This window comes from Lolium perenne, chromosome 3 (assembly GCF_019359855.2).
Source record: "Lolium perenne isolate Kyuss_39 chromosome 3, Kyuss_2.0, whole genome shotgun sequence".
Taxonomy (NCBI): domain Eukaryota; kingdom Viridiplantae; phylum Streptophyta; class Magnoliopsida; order Poales; family Poaceae; genus Lolium; species Lolium perenne.
Window position 1 is genome coordinate 278,318,079 of NC_067246.2, and position 19,958 is coordinate 278,338,036.

Genomic DNA, 19,958 nt, shown 5'->3' on the forward strand with positions numbered 1-19,958 from the left:
GTTTACTTTTCCTCCTGCGGCGACAAAGTAGGAGTCCACCATATTGGTCTAGATCGAGGATTCCCTTCGATCGACGCCGAATCAAAACCACCAGATCATCTGGGAGTGTTCTGCACCTTGGGAGCTTCGTTTTCCTGGGTCATGGCGGAAAAACCTGGGGAGGAAACATCGGATCCGTTGTCTGATGGAACCGCCGCGGGAGGGATGGATGCACGGGACGATCCAGTCCCGGAATCAACGGGAAACATTGATGATATGCTCAGTCGCCTGGCGATCACGGCGGAGGAGGAAGAGGAGGTCGATCTTTCGGGATTGATTGAGGAGCACCGTGCAGCTATGAAGTGGGCGGTGATAATCAAGGTTTGTCTGAAAACATCTTTCAGCCATACTGATTTCTACCAGAAGATGCAGGTAGCCTGGGCAGTAGCACAAGAGGTCTCTTTTAGGGATCTGGATGATTTTACCTTCATAGCGCAGTTCAAGTGTCTTGGAGATTGGAGAACAGCTATGCATGGAGGGCCGTGGCTTTTTAGGCGCAATGCAGTGGTCATTGAAGAGTATGATGGGTTGGTGAATACTGAAACAATTCCTTTAGATTCAATCAGAGTTTGGATCCGTATTATGGGACTGCCCGATCTGGTCCGGAATCCTGCGGTGGCTAGAACATTGGCAGGGAAGATAGGGCAGGTGATTGAGGTGGAGATGGGAACTAATGGTGTTAAATATACAAAATTCGTTAGAGTTTATGTGAGGATCAACCTGAAAAAACCACTACTTAGGTGGGTGACAGGGAATGTCGACCCTGAGAAGAAGGCGCAGAAATTTCGTGTGTTATATGAGAAGATGCCGCGATTTTGTGCTATCTGTGGTGTCATTGGACATGTGGCGGATGAATGTGGTGATGGGTCTCATGACCCGAAGGATTTTCAGTATGGGGATTTCATGATGGTGCCCGAAGAGGATTTCTGGTATCAACCGAAGAAAGAGTACGTGATCCGTCCCCAATCAAGTAACATTAGGGGAAGAGGTGGTAGGGGAAGGGGTGGTAGGACTGGTCCTAGCCAGGAACACCATGAGATGGATGAGGATGGGTCAGAGTTTAATGAGAACATCCGTAATGAGAAAACTAGGTGGTTGAAAAAACGAAATATGGGGGTGAGAGAGGAGCCACCGAAGAGCAATGCACTGGCTATTATTGCATCATCGCATGTGGCCAATGTGGTGGAGGCGATTGAAGGGAAGTCTGGTGAAGGGATATCTGTGGGAGAGACCACACCACAGAAAGTACAGGTGCAAAAAAGGCACAAAGCTGGTGGTCAACCCTCTGTTTCGGCGGGCTCCAGTGAGGAGCGCCGCCAGGATTAAATGAAGACATGCGGATACAACTGTCGGGGACTGGGCAATTTTCCGGCAGTTAGATCGCTTTCGGATATCCGAAGGCAACATAGGCCTGATATACTCTTCTTGTCTGAGACCCATCTAGATAAGGAGAGTGGTGATAGGTTGAGAATTAAGTTGGGGTATGCACATATGTTTGTGGTACCGAGCAACGGAAGGGCTGGAGGTTTGATGCTGCTTTGGGATGAGCATGTAAAAATCCAGCTGAAGTACAAACATACAAATTATATTGATGTGTTAGTTTCTGGGGAAACACCAGATAAAGATTGGAGACTGACTGGTCTCTATGGAGAATCGGTTTGGCACCACAAACATCGTACATGGCGCTACCTTCGAGAGTTACGCCAGCAAGTTAACATTCCTTGGCTGGTGTTGGGTGATATGAACGAGATCTTGTCGGAATCGGAGAAGGAGGGGGGTGCACCTCGTCCCCTGTCATACATGCAAGCTTTTCGGGACTGCCTCTTTGACTGTGGGTTAGAGGAACTGGGCTATATTGGTAATAAGTTTACTTGGAAGCGTGGACAAGTTCGAGAAAGGCTGGATAGGGCAGTGAGTAATGGAGGCTGGGCAAGCTTATTCCCTCTTACGAGAGTTCACAATTTGACGTCGTCAGGATCAGACCATAGACCTATTTTGGTTGATACTGAGACTTATGCGGTGAAGACTAGGTCTAAGGGCCGCCGACGGTTTGACGGTCGGTGGTTAAAGGAGGAGAAGGTAAATGATATTGTTTCAAATGCATGGGTGCACTCTCCACCAAATGCACCTGTAATGGCGAAATTAGCTACTGTCCATTCGGAACTACACGAATGGGACAGGAAAGTACTTAAAGTTCCGCAGAAGAAGGTTAAAGATCTGACCAAGGAGTTGGATCAGTTGCTTAATGGGCCGATGGATGAGGATACGACCCAGAGACAGAAAGAAATTACTAGGCAAATTGAGGTGGCACTCGAACAGGAGGAAGTGCACTATATGCAGCGTAGCCGTGCAAATTGGCTCATGCATGGAGATAGGAATACGACGTTTTTTCATAACTACGTAAAGAAACGTCGGAAACGTAATACCATCCTTAAGTTGAAGGATGGGGACGGTAATTGGATTGAGGGCAATGAGGAGATCAGACCCTTGATACATGGATATTTCTCGACTTTGTTCACATCGGAAGTGCAACAATCCAATGAAGAATTACTTGCTAGAGTTTTTCCCCGGGTCACACCGGCAATGAATACTGCTCTGTTAAAACCTTTTACAGAGGAGGAAGTAAAGGAAGCCATGTTCAGTATTGGTGACTATAAAGCACCGGGCACAGATGGATTACACGCTGTGTTTTATAAGAAGTTCTGGTTGGTGGTAGGAGATGAGGTTACTAAGGAGGTTTTACAAGTGCTCAATGGTGGAGTTATTCCCAGGGAGTGGAATGAAACGGCCATAGTTTTAATTCCTAAGGTTGAAAGCCCGGAGTTGATTACACAATTCAGGCCGATCAGCTTATGCAATGTTATATACAAGGTAGTTTCTAAAGTGTTATCGAAAAGGCTGAAAGGTATCCTGCCGGAGATAATCTCGATTACACAAAGTGCCTTTGTACCAGGACGTTTAATTACAGACAATGTCCTGGTGGCGTATGAGAGTTTCCACACAATCAAAAATAAGAGACAAGGAAAGAGAGGGCTTTGTGCGGTGAAGTTAGACATGCACAAAGCATACGATCGTGTGGAGTGGAGTTTCCTCCGTGATATGATGATAAGATTGGGTTTTGATCAGGCGTGGGTCAATCTTATCATGTCCTGTGTTACTTCTGTCAATTACAGAGTTTGGTTTAATTCTGTTGAGACTGAGGCTTTTGTACCTACGAGGGGAATTAGACAGGGAGACCCGCTGTCGCCGTACTTGTTCTTGATCTGTGCGGAGGGTTTGTCAAGCCTTCTAGCGTATGAGGAGATGATTGGTGGTATTCAAGGGATTAAAGTGTGCAGGGAGGCACCGTCGGTTTCACACCTTCTTTTTGCTGACGATTCTTTGATCCTGATGTCTGCGGATATGTCCAACGCCACGGCTCTCCGAAATGCGCTAGATATGTATTGTGCAAGCTCTGGACAGCTTGTAAGTGAAGCAAAATCAAGCATCTTTTTTAGCCCGAATACAAATGCTTTGGTTCGGGAGGAGGTTTGTGTACAATTAAATATTCTGGTAGAATCATTATCAGACAAATACCTTTGATTACCAACGCTTGTTGGGATGGATCGAAGTGACTGTTTCCAGCACTTAGTGGAGCGTGTATGCAAACTGATTGGTGGATGGAATGAGAAATTACTCTCTATGGGAGGGAAGGAGATACTCATAAAGGCAATTGCCCAAGCCATTCCGGCCTATGCAATGTCAGTGTTTAACATTCCAAAATAGATTTGCAAGGCTATATGTAATGCAATTGCGCGATTTTGGTGGGGAAGTACAGACACCCAACGCAAGTTACATTGGATGGCATGGTGGAAAATGTGTATTCCCAAGAGTGAAGGGGGAATGGGTTTCCGGGACCTTCACTGTTTCAACCAAGCAATGTTAGCAAAGCAGTGTTGGCGGTTGTTGAGTGAGCCTGATTCCTTATGTGCGCAGGTGCTCCGCGCAAAATATTACCCGGATGGTGATTTGATTAATGCAAGATTGAAGAAGGGTTCATCTTTCACGTGGCAGAGTATTATGGCTGGGCTGAAAACCTTCAAACGAGGTTGTATTTGGCGTCCAGGATCTGGTAGTACAATCAACATTTGGACTGATCATTGGGTGCCGTCAAGCCCGTCACGCCAGGTGATAACACCAAGAGGGAATTGCGTCCTATCTCGAGTTGAAGAATTGATTGATCCAATAACAGGTAGATGGGATGAAGGTTTGATAAGTGAGATTTTTAGTGAAGCGGATGTGACTCGGATCCTACGGATACCGCTGCCAAACTTTGGACAATCTGATTTTATTGCATGGCACTTGAATAAGACAGGGTGTTTCTCTGTTAAGTCGGCTTACCACACGGAGTGGCGAGCTGAATTCCGTCGGAGGGTGCAACGATCTGATGCATCAGATAGATCGTCACCACATGAAGTTTGGAAGAAGATCTGGAGAGCCAAAGTATCCCGTAAAGTCCAGATCTTCATATGGAGAGCTTTGCATGGAATCGTTCCTTGCTTTTGTGCGTTGGCCAATCGACATATTGGTTCTGCTGTTAATTGCCCCGTTTGCATGACTGAAGCTGAAGACATACGGCACATGTTATTAGGATGCCCAAGGGCAATGGAAATCTGGGAGGGTTTAGGCCTGAGTGATTTTATTACAACCTGTAGTAGGTTGGATCGATCAGGGTCTATGGTGTTGGAAGAACTTCTATGCTCACCAACGCCAGGAGGTATACCACACAATATTGAGTTCTTTGCTGAAACTACTATGATCACATGCTGGTATCTATGGTGGTCTCGGAGACAGATTATAAACAAAGAACCGGTGCCTTCACCGGGAAGATCTATTATGAATATCCATGGAATCATAGCAAATAGTGTTAAAGTTAGAGGATCTGGGAACATTGTCCGGAGAGGAAGGTGGACAAGACCAGCGGCTGGGGTTTATAAACTCAATGTCGATGCTGCGTTTGATATTAATTCTGGCCGTGGTGCTTCTGGAGCTATCATCAGAGACACGAGCGGGAATTTTGTAGCGGGCTGCTGTGATTTTACTGACCATGCTATTGATGCTATGGATATGGAAGCAGTGGCGCTCTTGGCGGGATTGAAGCTAGCCGAGCAGTTTGGTGCCCAATCTTTGTTGGTGGAATCTGACTCAATGGAAGTGGTGAATGCTGTTCATAGTCCACCAGAGTTTAGAGGAACTAGTGCGGTGGTGATCGACGATTGCCGGCATCTCCTGACGATGCTAGGCATGGCAACATTAAAACATTGTCCGAGAGAAGCGAATGGTGCCGCTCATGCGCTTGCTCGCCACGGATCTTCTGATAGTATTAGGCGTTTTTGGTTTGATGAACCTCCTGTTTTTATCATTCCTATTCTTGTAGAAGACCGTGTGATTATTGATTAATAAAGTTGCCTGAAGTTCAAAAAAAAAAACCTGGGGAAGATGCTCGTAAATTGGCAGCTCAAACTTACGTTCTGGTGATTTTTGACGATTTTTCTCGTGACGAACCAGAAACAGTAAACAAGATTGCAAATCTCCCAAATACCACTTTCTTACCATTAGAGGCAATTCTTGGCACAAAAACAAAATAAACATGATAAGGAGAGGTTGCTACAGTAGTAACAACTTCCAAGACGCAACAAAACAGTAGCAAAATAAAAACATGGGTTATCTCCCAAGAAGTGCTTTCTTTATAGACATTAAGATAGGCTCAGTGATTTTAATGATGCTCGCGCAAGAAATAAGAGTTGAAGCAAAAGAGAGCATCAAAAACAAATAAGAAACACTTTTAAGTCTAACCCACTTCCTATGGAAAGGAAACTTGTAAATAAACAAGTCATGTAAGCATAATGCAAAAAGTATAGAAAGGCAACACAAGCGCAACTTCAAGATTCTCAACATAAAGAGGGGAAACTTAATATTATTAAGATGCATATAACCATGTTTCCCTCTCTCGTAATAACTTTCAGTAGCATCATGAACAAACTCAACAATATAACTATCACATGAAACATTCTTATCATGAGCTACATGCATAAAATTATTACTCTCCACATAAGCATAGTCATTACTATTAATTGTAGTGGGAGCAAAACTATCACAACCATCATTGTAATTATCATAAATTGCAGGCATTGTATAATCATAATAAACTTTATCCTCCATAGTAGGTGGCACCAAAATACCACTATCATTATAATCATCATAAATGGGAGGCAAAGTATCATCAAAGAAAATTTTCTCCTCAAAACTTGGGGGACTAAAAATATCACAACCAGCTTCCCCAAGCTTAAATTCTTCCATAGCATTAGCAATAATAGTATTCAAAGAGTTCATGCTAATAACATTGCTACAACTATTTTGCAAACAAAGTTCCATGGGTTTTTTAATTCTCTCTTCAAACACATCATGTCCTAATTCAATATAAAGTTCATAAAGATCTCTAATTTTTTTTGTTGTTTTCCATTAAGCCTAGCTAGTGAAAATAAAAACAAGAAACAAAAAGATATAATTGCAGGATCTAAAGGAAATAGCTTTGAGCACTCACACACCGGCAATAGTGCTAGGAAATAGCTTAGTAGTCGGAGGATGTGAATACCTTTTACCTTACCTCCCCGGCAACGGCGCCAGAAAATAGCTTGATGTCTACGCACGCTTCTATTCCTGTAGACAGTGTTGGGCCTCCAAGAGCAGAGGTTTGTAGAACGGCAGCAAGTTTCCCTTAAGTGAATCAACCAAGGTTTATCGAACTCAGGGAGGTAGAGGTCTGAGATATCCCTCTCAAGCAACCCTGCAATTAAGATACAAGAAGTCTCTTGTGTCCCCAACACACCTAATACACTTGTCAGATGTATAGGTGCACTAGTTCGGCGAAGAGATATTAAAACGCAGGTGATATAGATGGTGGTAAACGGTAATTGCGATCTGAAGTAAATATTGCAGGAAGTAAAGATGCAGTAAAACAGTAAACAAGCGATGTTTGCAGTATTTGGAAACAAGGCCTAGGGATCCTACTTTCACTAGTGGCCACTCTCAACATTGCAATCATAATTGAATATAAATATAAGCACTTCATCATACTACTCTCCTGTTGGATAAAGAACTCAAATTCATTGGGCAAGTGTGCAAAAGCACACCTCAAAGGCGTATTCCCAAGTACTAATAAACACCCCACACTGTCACCGTGAGCATTCATAGGAGGTACTAACACACCACAATTCATAAGGGAGTTACACACGGCGCACACACTGTCACCATTACACCGAGGTCACAGTAACTCCAAAGTTCACATAATAAAACACTTGAATAGCATATGACATCTAGATTGCAAAGCCTACGATCACATAGATGAACAAATAAGTGCTACTCTCAAACACTCTCTTGTTGGATAACAAACACCATTCATTGTGTAGGGCTACAAGAGCTCCCTCAAGCCGGAGTAAACAAGCTCCACAACATCCGGAGTTCATATTAAAGTAACCTATAGAGTGCATAATAGACAAGAGTAACATCTACATATTCATAAAGATCACACCATGGGAGAGAGAGATGAACCACATAGCTACCGGTAGAGCCCTCAGCCTCGGGGGAGAACTACTCCCTCCTCATCATAGGAGACAGCAACGACGATGAAGATGACGGTGGTGTCGATGGAGATGACTCCGGGGGCAATTCCCCGTCCCGGCGGCGTGCCGGAACAGAGACTTGTTGACGCGATGGCGGCGGCTACGGAACTCTTCGTGGAATATCGTCGGGTGTTCTAGGGTTTTCGCGACGGAAGGAATATATAGGCGAAGGGGTAGCGTCGGAAGGAATATATAGACAGGGGGCCACCCGCGCCGCCATATGGTGTGGGTCCCCTGCTGCCCTTCCTTGACTCCTATTCGGTGTTTTGGAAGACTCCGTGGAAAATAGGACCGTGGGCTTTTGTTTCGTTCAATTCAGAGAATATTTCCTGTGTAGGATTTCTGAAACAAAAAACAGCAGAAAACAGGAACTGACGCTTCGGGATCTTGTTAATAGGTTAGTTCCGGAAAATGCACCAAAACGATATAAAGTATGAATAAAACATGTAGGTATTGTCATAAAACTAGCATGGAACATAAGAAATTATAGATACGTTGGAGACGTATCACGCCACCAGTGTTTTTGTGTTTTCTCTCCATATATACTCTGCTCTGTCGGTGATGATGGATCACCATAAAACCATTCCTTGATACTGCTCATTGGTTTGGTGGCTTGACGGAACGCTCACCATCATGTGCCCATTTTTGTATCTTTGAACAAAGTGTGCCCATTCTATAACAAGCAATAAATTCGTCATCATCTGTCCTCTGTGCGCACTCTATCCGTCCAAGCATGATGATGTACCATTGTAATAATCCCATTATAGCTGCACACAATACGCAGAAACGAACTTGATGTTCCGAAATTAGTGGGTATGAGATGCAGTGGGATGTTTCTGAATTCTGATTGACAATACAGTAATCCCAGACATCACAAGAAGCTCATCTCTAGTGTAAATGCCCTTTCTGAACCATCACGTTCACGAGTATTAAAGTCACCTGAATTTCACGGGGATCAGCATGGCTCTAACCGTGCGACGACCGGTGTGACCGCTCACGGCAACAGTCTTTGGACTACCTCGTTGTTGTGAAGTCCAGAGTTGACGAGAAACCTAACTGTCTCGATCTTCTACCGGCCTGATCGATCAGTCACTGGTTCCGGTTCCATGGTTCATAGGCGCTTTCTCCTCTGCTGATATGCCTGATCCAAACATCAGAATACAACAGAACCTTCTGTGCCAATGTCCTTCTTGCCGACAAACAGTACATGCAAGAGAGATCGAGGGACTTCTTTTTCCTATAACTCAATAGCATGATAGCTCTGAGGCCCAACGCGCGGCCATGCTGGAGACTGACGCTACCATGCGTTGATGGATGCAACAACGGCGAGAAGCCAAAGCCGGCCGGCCGGGGCCATGCCGCCATGACCAGCTTCCATGAATACAACATCGCCACTTGAATTAATAATCGAACACCATCAACCAACAGTAGCCCTGAGACGGTTCCGACCAAGACGTGTACGGCGGATGCGACCTCCAGGTGCAAGGTCAGTCGTCGAGCGTATGTACGTACTGTCGGGTCGAGCTTGCGTTGCGATCGGCACATGCCCTGGGCCACCTGCGATGTGTATGGTTGCTCCTGAACTTATTCTCAACTGCTGTTCCTGATCACGGCGATCGAGACACTGGCCTTGATCAGTTGATGTTAGTAGAGCACCTTGCTTGATCGATCTGGTCTGCTACTGTGATCCCCGGAAGGATCTGGTAGGATCCACGGCTTCGAGTCATGGACAAGAGGAAGAAACCACGGCGCTGTGGGGCTCGGACCAGTGTAGATTAGTAAGCAGCAAAGGGATGATGACAATGGACAGAGGGGCAAAACAGCGGCATTCCATAATCCCATGTGTACGTACATGCTTTGATTTATCGAGATTGATGTTGATAGAGTATGCCCCCCCCCCCCCCCCCCCCCCCTAATCGCCTTGAAAATTTCTTCTTTTGAAGCTGATTTGCTACAACTTTTTTTTTTTTTTTTTTGCATGGTAATACGATTCTCATTGATAAATAAAAGACGAGATACAAAGTACGTTTACACCGATCTTACAGATCTGAAAAGATAGGATAAACCTATGTGACAAACCAACGCCTATCCATCTTCTTTGGCACCACCGTAGCAGCCACCAAGGAAAAAATGGGCAGATCACCTCTTCACCTGAGCTCGACGCGGCTCCATCGCTGATCATCAGCTTTTCGGACCTCCAATGTAGTTTGCCATAGGACAAACCATTGCCGTTGAAAGAATCAGACCAGGGCAACATGTCCCTGGACACGCCATCGAACTTCAGCACTGGCACCCACGCACGACGATGTCGGAGTAGGGAACCAGAACCATCAGCCTTCAACCACGAACCCACCACAAGGTGCACCATCTTCCAGCTGTCACCAGTACAGACCACCGTCTGCACGTACTCCTGGACGAATCCTCTCTGCTCCACCTTGGCGTCGGAGACCACGCCGCAGCAACGGGGACAGAGCAGGAGGAAAAAACCATCTGATGGAGTCGTCGCCGCCGCCTCGCCGACACCATCCATGAACCCTAAAGCCACCGATCTGAAAGATCGGCAAGCACACAGTGCCACCAACTCCGAGACGCCGCCATGAAGGACAGCGCCGGTGTGGGAGAAGAGTTGAGGCAGATTTATTTGCCCGTGCGCCGCTCCCACCACCCCAACGGAGCGCCATGCCAGAGAACTCCTAGCCCTAAGTACCATGCCAAAAACGGGGTCCCCCTCCCTCCTACCGCCGGAGCGGCAAGCGGAAGGAGAGGGGCCCAACGCAGATGCCGGAGATTGGAGCAGGAAAGTTTCCGCCGCCGCCGCCTGGGAGAGACGCAGACGCGGAAGACCTAAACCTCCACGAGTTACGATTTGCTACAACTTGTTTGAGCGCCATTATCATGGCGTCCGTGTATGGGAGTACCACCGCATAGGAGTACATGATTACAGATCTCATCTTGGGATTTCAATGAAAGGAATGTGCGAATTCCTAGAAGATTTGATTTCCTAGTAGAAGATGCTTCGACGATTTATGTGTTTTTTTTTAACTGGGCGAGAAGGAATGTACACATCGAATTATGTGTAGCTGAAGATTGGTATATACAGTATGTGAGAAGGAATGTACACATCGAATTATGTGTAGCCTCTCACTGCAGGGTTAGTATGACTGTACTGAAACCTCTTTGTTTCATGGCCGTACTTTCCTTTGAGACAACTAATTAGACTTTATTCATCAATAATAATGTTCACAAGGATATTTGTAGAGTAGGGAGTGTCTAAACACATGTGGCCGCCAGCTCCATAAGATAGCACATGTCTAGCTAAGCTGTGGACTTTGAAATTAGGGCATGAGTAATGGTGGCATACACAACTAGCTGCTCAATGTAAAAAAGTTGTCAGAAGTAACATGGTGAATTTTATCTCTCCAATGAAAGCTACAACTCTAGTTAGAAAAAGAAGAGAAGTGACCCCACAAATATGACACTATGTATCTCTTTCTCTCTTCAAAAATCATGCTTTTAAGGCTTAAGATCACACTTTTTGAAGAGGAGGCTGCCTACTCACCCGAACCTACTTTGGATCACCCAAACCTAGTTAAAGGTGTGAAGCACTACCTCTAGAGCAGTGCATTGGGCATGCCCTTAGAAGCTCTACTCTCGAAAGTAAACTTGCACTCAATAACTTATGAAGGTCACACCTTGATTTCAGTCTTCACCACTCCATATTTTCCGAGGGTACTTTCTGTTGGATAATTAGGCACAATTTTCATGATTAATTCCAGAATATAAAACATGATGACAGCAACTACTAACATGTGAAACTCGAACATACTAGATGCATTAATCAACATGAGTAGCAGCAACACAAACGGTAAAGCATCCATCGCTAAACAGATCGAGATATGTCGCACGTACCGATCTGGTGGAGGTGGCGGTGGAGGTGTAGCAGATGATGTCGCAGCAGTAACGTTGTTGATGACAACGTTGTGGACGACAGGGACGACGGGTCGAAGTAGACGGCGTTGAAGACGACGGTAGGCAGCACCGCCTGACTTGGACGGAAGGCGACCCGTGATGAAGAGCTTGAGCAGTCGCGCAGAGCGCTTCCCAAAAACCTAATTCGCCCTCTCCCGTACAGGATCGCAAGGACGAGAGGTTCCGGAGACCTGCTCTCCCGTTCGCCGATGCACGTCGGCGCACGGGATGGAGTAGGCTACGATGGCGGCGCAAGCAGAGAGAGGTGGCAAAACCCTAACTCGTGTATTCGATATGACTCTGCGGTAGCCTGGCAGGAGATTATATAGGCTCGGGAAACCCTAGGCAACGTGGGCCACGCCCACGTCGCACGAACGTTTCGAGTCAGTTACAGATAGCCCACGGTCCGGGAGCGACCCGAACCGACTAACTGCGACGCGTCCGTCTAGGACTCTGTTCGTTTTCCTGAGCTGCAAAAAGTAAGGAAAGTCTCGGCTCGAGGCTCAATCCACTTACCACGAGCGCGGCGCGCGCGTCGTGACGTGACGTGTCGTGTCGAGACGAGCGAGGAGGAGGAGGAGCGCGCGTGTAGCACTCCTATTCTCACTCACTTACTAGTGGTGGAACAACCCACCTTATAAGGTGGTCTAACTTCCTCCCAACTTTCCATGTGGGACTAAACTTCCCACCTCTTGCCACTCCCTAGTGAGCTGCCACCAACTTGGGCTCAAACTCACAAGGCTGCCACTAAGTGGGCTTTGAGATTTATAGGGAAATTCTGAAATCTAGTATGGGCCAATGTGTATGGGCCCAATATTTCAACAATCCCCCACCAGATCTCAAATCCCCAATTAGAGATTTACCAATACTCGCTGCTTGTTTATATACCAGTGTTTCAGCGGAGACTGTTAAGTTGAACTTCCGCCTAGAACCTTAAGCTATATCCATTCACACTTGAACAATGGACTAAGCCTTGAATTGCAAGTTTTGCGTGAACAGGGTTTCACTCAAAGTCATAACCAGTACATGGCTGCCAGTAGCCTACCCCGCGGGTGAAGCATATGCGTCATACTTCGTGGTCTCTTCATGAGTTTACTAGAGATCACCCAAATCTCATAGATTGCGACGTTTAACAATCGAACTCATATAGGTGTGTTATTTCAAGAATGCTCTGTAGGACAGCATCTTTGCTAAAATAGCCAACATAAACACATTAAGGCTTGTTGCCAACCTGCCTTACAACAATTGAGAGTTGTGCATCTTCACATAGAGAGGGTTACATAATACTCTCCTCAATTAAACCACTAGTTTGTTCTTCCCAGGTCCTAATTCACGGGATCTCCGATCACAAAGGTTGGGTTACCACTATGGTGTAACATCAACGGGTCTCAAACCCATCTCCCTCGATGCACTTTCTATCACATTACGTGATAGTCCCTTTGTAAAGGGATCTGCCAGGTTTTTGTCTGTTTGAATATACGTAACAGTTATTACTCCGGAATTTCTCAATTTCCTGACAGACTTCAAACGTCTCTTGACGTGTCTTGATGACTTCGCGTTATCCTTAGAATTGTTCACTTTGACAATTACAGTTTGATTGTCACAATTCAAAAGGATTGCTGGAACAGGTTTTTCAGCCACAGACAAGTCCATCAAGAGCTCACGCAACCATTCTGATTCAACAGTGGTTGTGTCTAAAGCAGTAAGTTCTGCTTCCATAGTTGACCTCGTCAATATGGTTTGCTTGCAAGATCTCCATGACACTGCGCCACCTCCAAAGGTAAATACATACCCACTTGTGGCGTACAGGTCAGCTACATCTGAGATCCAATTCGAATCACTATATCCTTCAAGCACAGCTGGGTGTCCTGAATAGTGAATCCCATAACTCATTGTACCACATAGGTAGCGCATGACCCTATCAAGTGCATGCCAATGATCAAGCACTGGTTTGACATGAACCTACTCAACTTGCTAACAGCAAAAGAGATGTCGGGTCTAGTCGCGCTCGCTAAGTACATGAGTGAGCCAACAATCTGAGAGTATCTCAGTTGATCTACGGCAATCCTCCGGTTCTTGCGTAATGTCACACTGGGATCATAAGGTGTTGGAGAAGACTTGCTATCAATATAGCCGAACCGGCTCAAGATCTTCTCAACATAATGGGATTGTGTTAGAGTAATCCCACTCTCGTTCTTAATAAGCTTGATGTTCAGAATCACATCAGCTTCTCCCAGATCTTTCATATCAAAACACTTTGACAAGAAAGACTTGACCTCGTGTATTACTTTCATGTTTGTACCAAATATCAGAATATCATCCACATACAAACACAATATAACACCTTCGCCCCCACCATGGCGATAGTAAACGCACTTGTCAGCCTCATTGACAACAAAGCCTACAGAAGTCAAAGTTCTGTCAAACTTCTCATGCCATTGCTTAGGTGCTTGTTTCAGGCCATATAAAGATTTCAGCAACTTGCACACCTTTCTTTCTTCACCTTTTACTACGAACCCATCAGGCTGATCCATATAAATTTCCTCTTCCAACTCTCCATTAAGAAAAGCTGTCTTTACGTCCATTTGATGAACGATAAGACCATAGGAGGCAGCCATGGACAGTAGTACTCGAATGGTGGTAAGTCTACCGACAGGTGAATAGGTGTCGAAGTAATCTTCGCCTTCTCTCTGTGTGTAGCCTTTAGCTACAAGCCGCGCCTTGTACTTCTCAATAGTACCATCAGGTCTTAGCTTCTTTTTGAACACCCATTTGCAGCCTACAGGCTTGCATCCATGGGGTCATTCTGATAGCTCCCAAGTTCCATTAGAAAGAATCGAGTCCATCTCATTATGGACAGCTTCTTTCCAGTCATCTGCATCTCGAGATGCGAATGCCTCTGCAATGGACGTGGGAGTATCATCCACAAGGTACACAATGAAATCATCACCAAAGGAATTTTCAATCCTCCGTCTCTTGCTCCGTTTAGGAGCTTCATTGCCATCCTTCTCAGTAACATTCTCATGTGATTGTTCAAAATACTCATTACATGGACTAGACTCAGGAATTATCTCACTAGAAATTCTAGCAATGCTATGCATATCTTTCATAGGAAACATGTTCTCAAAAAATATTGCATCACGAGGTTCCATAATAGTATCAACATGCATATCAGGTACCTTGGATTGAACTACTAAAAATCTATAGCCTATACTCCGCGGAGCATAACCTAGAAAGATACAATCTACTGTCTTTGGTCCGAGTTTGCGCTTCTTAGTAATTGGAATATTGACTTTCGCCAAACATCCCCACGTGCGCAAATACGAAAGTGATGGTTTTCTCCCAGCCCACTCCTCGTAAGGGGTTTTATCTTTATTCTTGTTAGGAACTCTATTCAGGACATGACATGAAGTCAACAAAGCCTCCCCCCACCATGCCTTTGATAAACCAGCAGTGGCTAACATGGAATTCACCAAGTCAGTCAGTGTGCAGTTTTTCCTCTCGGCAACCCCGTTTGATTGGGGCGAATAGGGAGGCGTCCTCTCATGAATAATGCCATGTTCCTCACAGAATTCATCAAAGATTTTAGGAAAATATTCACCACCACGATCCGACCTAAGACGCTTGATCTTTCTCTCTAGTTGATTCTCAACTTCGGCCTTATAAATTTTAAAGTAGTCTAAAGCTTCATCTTTAGTTCGCAACAAATAAACATAGCAAAATCTAGTCGCATCATCCATCAATGTCATGAAATATCTCTTTCCACCTTTTGTCAATACACCATTCATCTCGCATAGATCAGAATGTATGAGTTCTAGAGGTGCCAAGTTTCTCTCCTCGGCCGCCTTGTGAGGCTTCCGAGGTTGCTTTGATTGCACACAACAATGGAACTTAGAACCTTTGGCAATGGTGAAATTCGGAATTAAACTCAAACTGGATAGCCGAGACATTAAACCAAAATTAATGTGACATAAACGAGAATGCCAAACACTGGTATCATCACTAACATTGCCACAAATATGGTTCACAGACTTATTACTGAAATCAGAAAGCGAAAAGCGGAACAAGCCTCCGCACTCATAGCCTTTACCAATAAATTGTCCAAACTTGGAAACAACTACTTTATTCGACTCTAAAACAACCTTAAACCCATCCCTGCATAGAAGGCAGCCGCTAACGAGATTCTTGTTCATAGTAGGGACATGCTGCACGTTCCTCAGCTGCACGATCTTCCCCGAAGTGAACTTCAGATCTACCGTGCCAACACCACGAACAGAAGCATGTGACCCATTCCCCATCAAGACGGAAGAATCCCGGGCGACCTGGTAAGAAGTGAACATGGATATGTCAGCACACACATGAACATTAGCACCTGTATCAATCCACCAACATGGAGATTGAAATACTGAAAGAACAGTAAAGAGATTACCGTACCCATCAGCATTGCTAGCGGTCACCGTGTTGACTTGCCTCGCCTTTTTCTTGCGGTCTGCCCTCTCTGGACAGTCCTTAGAAAAGTGGTCAGTCTCTCCACGGGTAAAGCAGCTCAGATCTGCTTTGTTTATCATCTTCTTCTTCTTGAAGGTTGTAGTCTTCATAGGCTTATTGAAGGAGGGCTTGTTATTCCCTTTATTCTTGTTGTAGGGTTTCTTCTGCACCATATTGGCGCTAGACTGACCCTATCCTTTCTCAGTAGTATCCTTAGCCCGAGCTTTCTCCTCAACATCAAGAGACGCTATCAGATTTTCAACTGATATCTCCTGTCTCTTGTGTTTGAGAGTTGTGGCAAAGTTCCTCCATGAAGGGGGCAACTTAGCGATGATGCATCCAGCCACAAACTTGTCAGGTAAGGCACACTTAAGGAGTTCAAGCTCTTTCGCAATGCACTGTATCTCATGAGCTTGTTCGACTACAGAACGGTTGTTCACCATCCTGATGTCGTGGAAGCTCTCCATGATGTACAATTCACTGCCAGCATCGGTTGCACCGAATTTAGCATTCAGTGCATCCCAGAGCTCTTTACCGTCTACTATGTGCATGTACACATCACATAGACGATCAGCAAGTATACTCAGAACGCATCCAACAAAGAGAGTATTGTCTTCCTTGAACTTGTTCTGATCTTGGTCAGATATAGTTCTTTCAGGTAAGCCATTACTAACTTGGAATACTTTCAGATGAGTAAGCCAGAGCGTGGCCTTAATCTGCCACCTCTTAAAGTGCACACCCGTAAACTTATCCGGCCTCAGTGCATCAGCAAAACCAGCCATAGTTAACTCAGGAAATTGCCTACAATTAGGTTTTTGGATTGTTGGATAATTAGGCACAATTTCCATGATTAATTCCAGAATATAAAACATGATGAGAGCAACTACTAACATGTGAAACTCGAACATACTAGATGCATTAATCAACATGAGTAGCAGCAACACAAACGGTAAAGCATCCATCGCTAAACAGATCGAGATATGTCGCACGTACCGATCTGGTGGAGGTGGCGGTGGAGGTGTAGCAGATGATGTCGCAGCAGTAATGTTGTTGATGACAACGTTGTGGACGACAGGGACGACGGGTCGAAGTAGACGGCGTTGAAGACGACAGAGGCGCACCGCCCGACTTGGACGGAAGGCGACCCGTGATGAAGAGCTTGAGCAGTCGCACAGAGCGCTTCCCAAAAACCTAATTCGCCCTCTCCCGTACAGGATCGCAAGGACGAGCGGTTCCGGAGACCTGCTCTCCCGTTCGCCGATGCACGTCGGCGCACGGGATGGAGTAGGCTACGATGGCGGCGCAAGCAGAGAGAGGTGGCAAAACCCTAACTCGTGTATTCGATATGACTCTGCGGTAGCCTGGCAGGAGATTATATAGGCTCGGGAAACCCTAGGCAACGTGGGCCACGCCCACGTCGCATGAACGTTTCGAGTCGGTTACAGATAGCCCACGATCCGGGAGCGACCCGAACCGACTAACTGCGACGCGTCCGTCTAGGACTCTGTTCGTTTTCCTGAGCTGCAAAAAGTAAGGAAAGTCTCGGCTCGAGGCTCAATCCACTTACCACGAGCGCGGCGCGCGCGTCGTGACGTGACGTGTCGAGTCGAGACGAGCGAGCGAGCGAGGAGGAGGAGGAGCGCGCGTGTAGCACTCCTATTCTCACTCACTTACTAGTGGTGGAACAACCCACCTTATAAGGTGGTCTAACTTCCTCCCAACTTTCCATGTGGGACTAAACTTCCCACCTCTTGCCACTGCCTAGTGAGCTGCCACCAACTTGGGCTCAAACTCACAAGGCTGCCACTAAGTGGGCTTTGAGATTTATAGGGAAATTCTAAAATCTAGTATGGGCCAATGTGTATGGGCCCAATATTTCAACACTTTCTTCAATATTAGTGACCACCTATTTATAGTCCGAGGCGACAAAGAAACGGGAAGCTAGCGCCAAGGCCTAGTGATAGGTTAATTTCTTTTTGAAACTTAGAACAGATGCAGACGCTCATACAAACATACATACACTCACCCCTATGAATGTACGCGCGCACACCCTACCCTATGAGCACATTCGAGAGACGGAGTACAAAAAATTGATCTTTGATGGGTCTTGAGAATGACGAAATCACCACGGACGCCTCGCTATCGAGGTAAACATCATCTCCCACTGAAAAATATCTGCTTTTTAATGAGACACCAAAGTATCAAATCAAGGATCTAAATTATGGTGGTCTAGGAGTACCGCTGCTCTCCTAACCACCGAACTACAGGTTGGTTCTCTTTTTTTCTTTGAGAAACTACAGGTTGGTTCTTGACAGGTTAAAGTTTCATGGCCGTACTAAGGAAACAAAAACACTCCTGTTCAAAGCCACTACAAATCTTCTGGGCCTGAAGCAATCTAGCCATCAAAATAAGTTTCTAATTGCGATCTCTTGTCGTTTAAAGCCCATATCTTGCAGAAATCTATCTATCATAATTCATAAGGTTTGGCCAAACGATGGGCCTTAGGTCCGATCCAGTCCTTCTTCGTAGAATACAAGTAAGCCCACAGAAACGTTTTATTCTTGGCGTATCCCCTTCGGGCCGGACATGCATTTGCTCCAGTATTTGGCCCAAACAAAGGATCGATTATGTTGCGTCTCAGTGAAGAGGAAATGGGAGGTTGCTTAGCCAGGACATTTTACATTCTGTTGTGTCCGCGTCTCTTCCTGCTTTTTGGCTGTTTTTGTTGTGAGGTTATGCCTTTTCTCTTTCTTTCGGTGACCAGCGTCGCCCCCGTGTGTGCTCCTTGTGTTTCCTCCTTGTCTGGCTCAGGACGCGTGTCCACCTCCTTAATACATGATTTACACACTACATGTCACGAGCATATTACCTGGAGTTTTTCACCGTCCAAAAGTGACTTAAAACTGTGTACCTAAAGCTAAGTCCCCCCTTTCTATTTTTGATATTATAGGCTTGTCTTTGCAAACATCATCTCCCGTTTCTCTTTTCTTTTGTCGCACGCACTTTAATACCTACACGACATAATAACGGTGTGCCGATACTTCGTGATGTCAGTTATACCGGAATGTATGCGAATAGGACATCGGCAATGATATACCGGTTTCCGCTCACCTTGCCGTGCGAATCTCCACTTAATTGGCGCAAAAGTTGTTTGCCTTCAAGATCTAGAGAGATTGTGTCCCCATTAGCAATTAAGCGAAGAACGGCATCGTGCCGTTTCGTTGCTCCTCCGAGTTATGTAATAATGTCACAATTATATATTTCAATAAAACACAAAAATGTACTAAATTTTTTCATGGACTACAATATGAGGGATGTACATTGTTCTAAGCCGCGATCAATGAGCAAATTCTCGTGGTACCATCTTGAGTGTATGCGCCCTATCTCACAACCAGGGAATCGTTAATCTTCTTCGTTCTAAATTTGTTGTTAAATTACACAGAATTAACTCAAACCACCAAAGAGGGATTACAGTTGCACTAAGGTAATTCCTTCTCGTGGAGACCTAGGCTTTCGTGCTTCAATTTGGTACTATGCCACCGAATAGAAGAATGAGTCATTCTAGATGACTACACATGTTTATGGAATGCCGCAAGCAGCCGATTTATTTGCATGCGTCCCCCCGTTAATTACACTATATTTCAAGCACCCCAAACTTTAGCACTCCACTGGCGAGAGTATTTACGCGCATACGGACATACGGAGAGTTGGACGCTTGTATGGATCGCAGCCAGAGCTCGCGTGTCAGCTGTAACAAACTCGTCATCCACCTACACTGGCATCCGATCCAGCAAGGTCGCG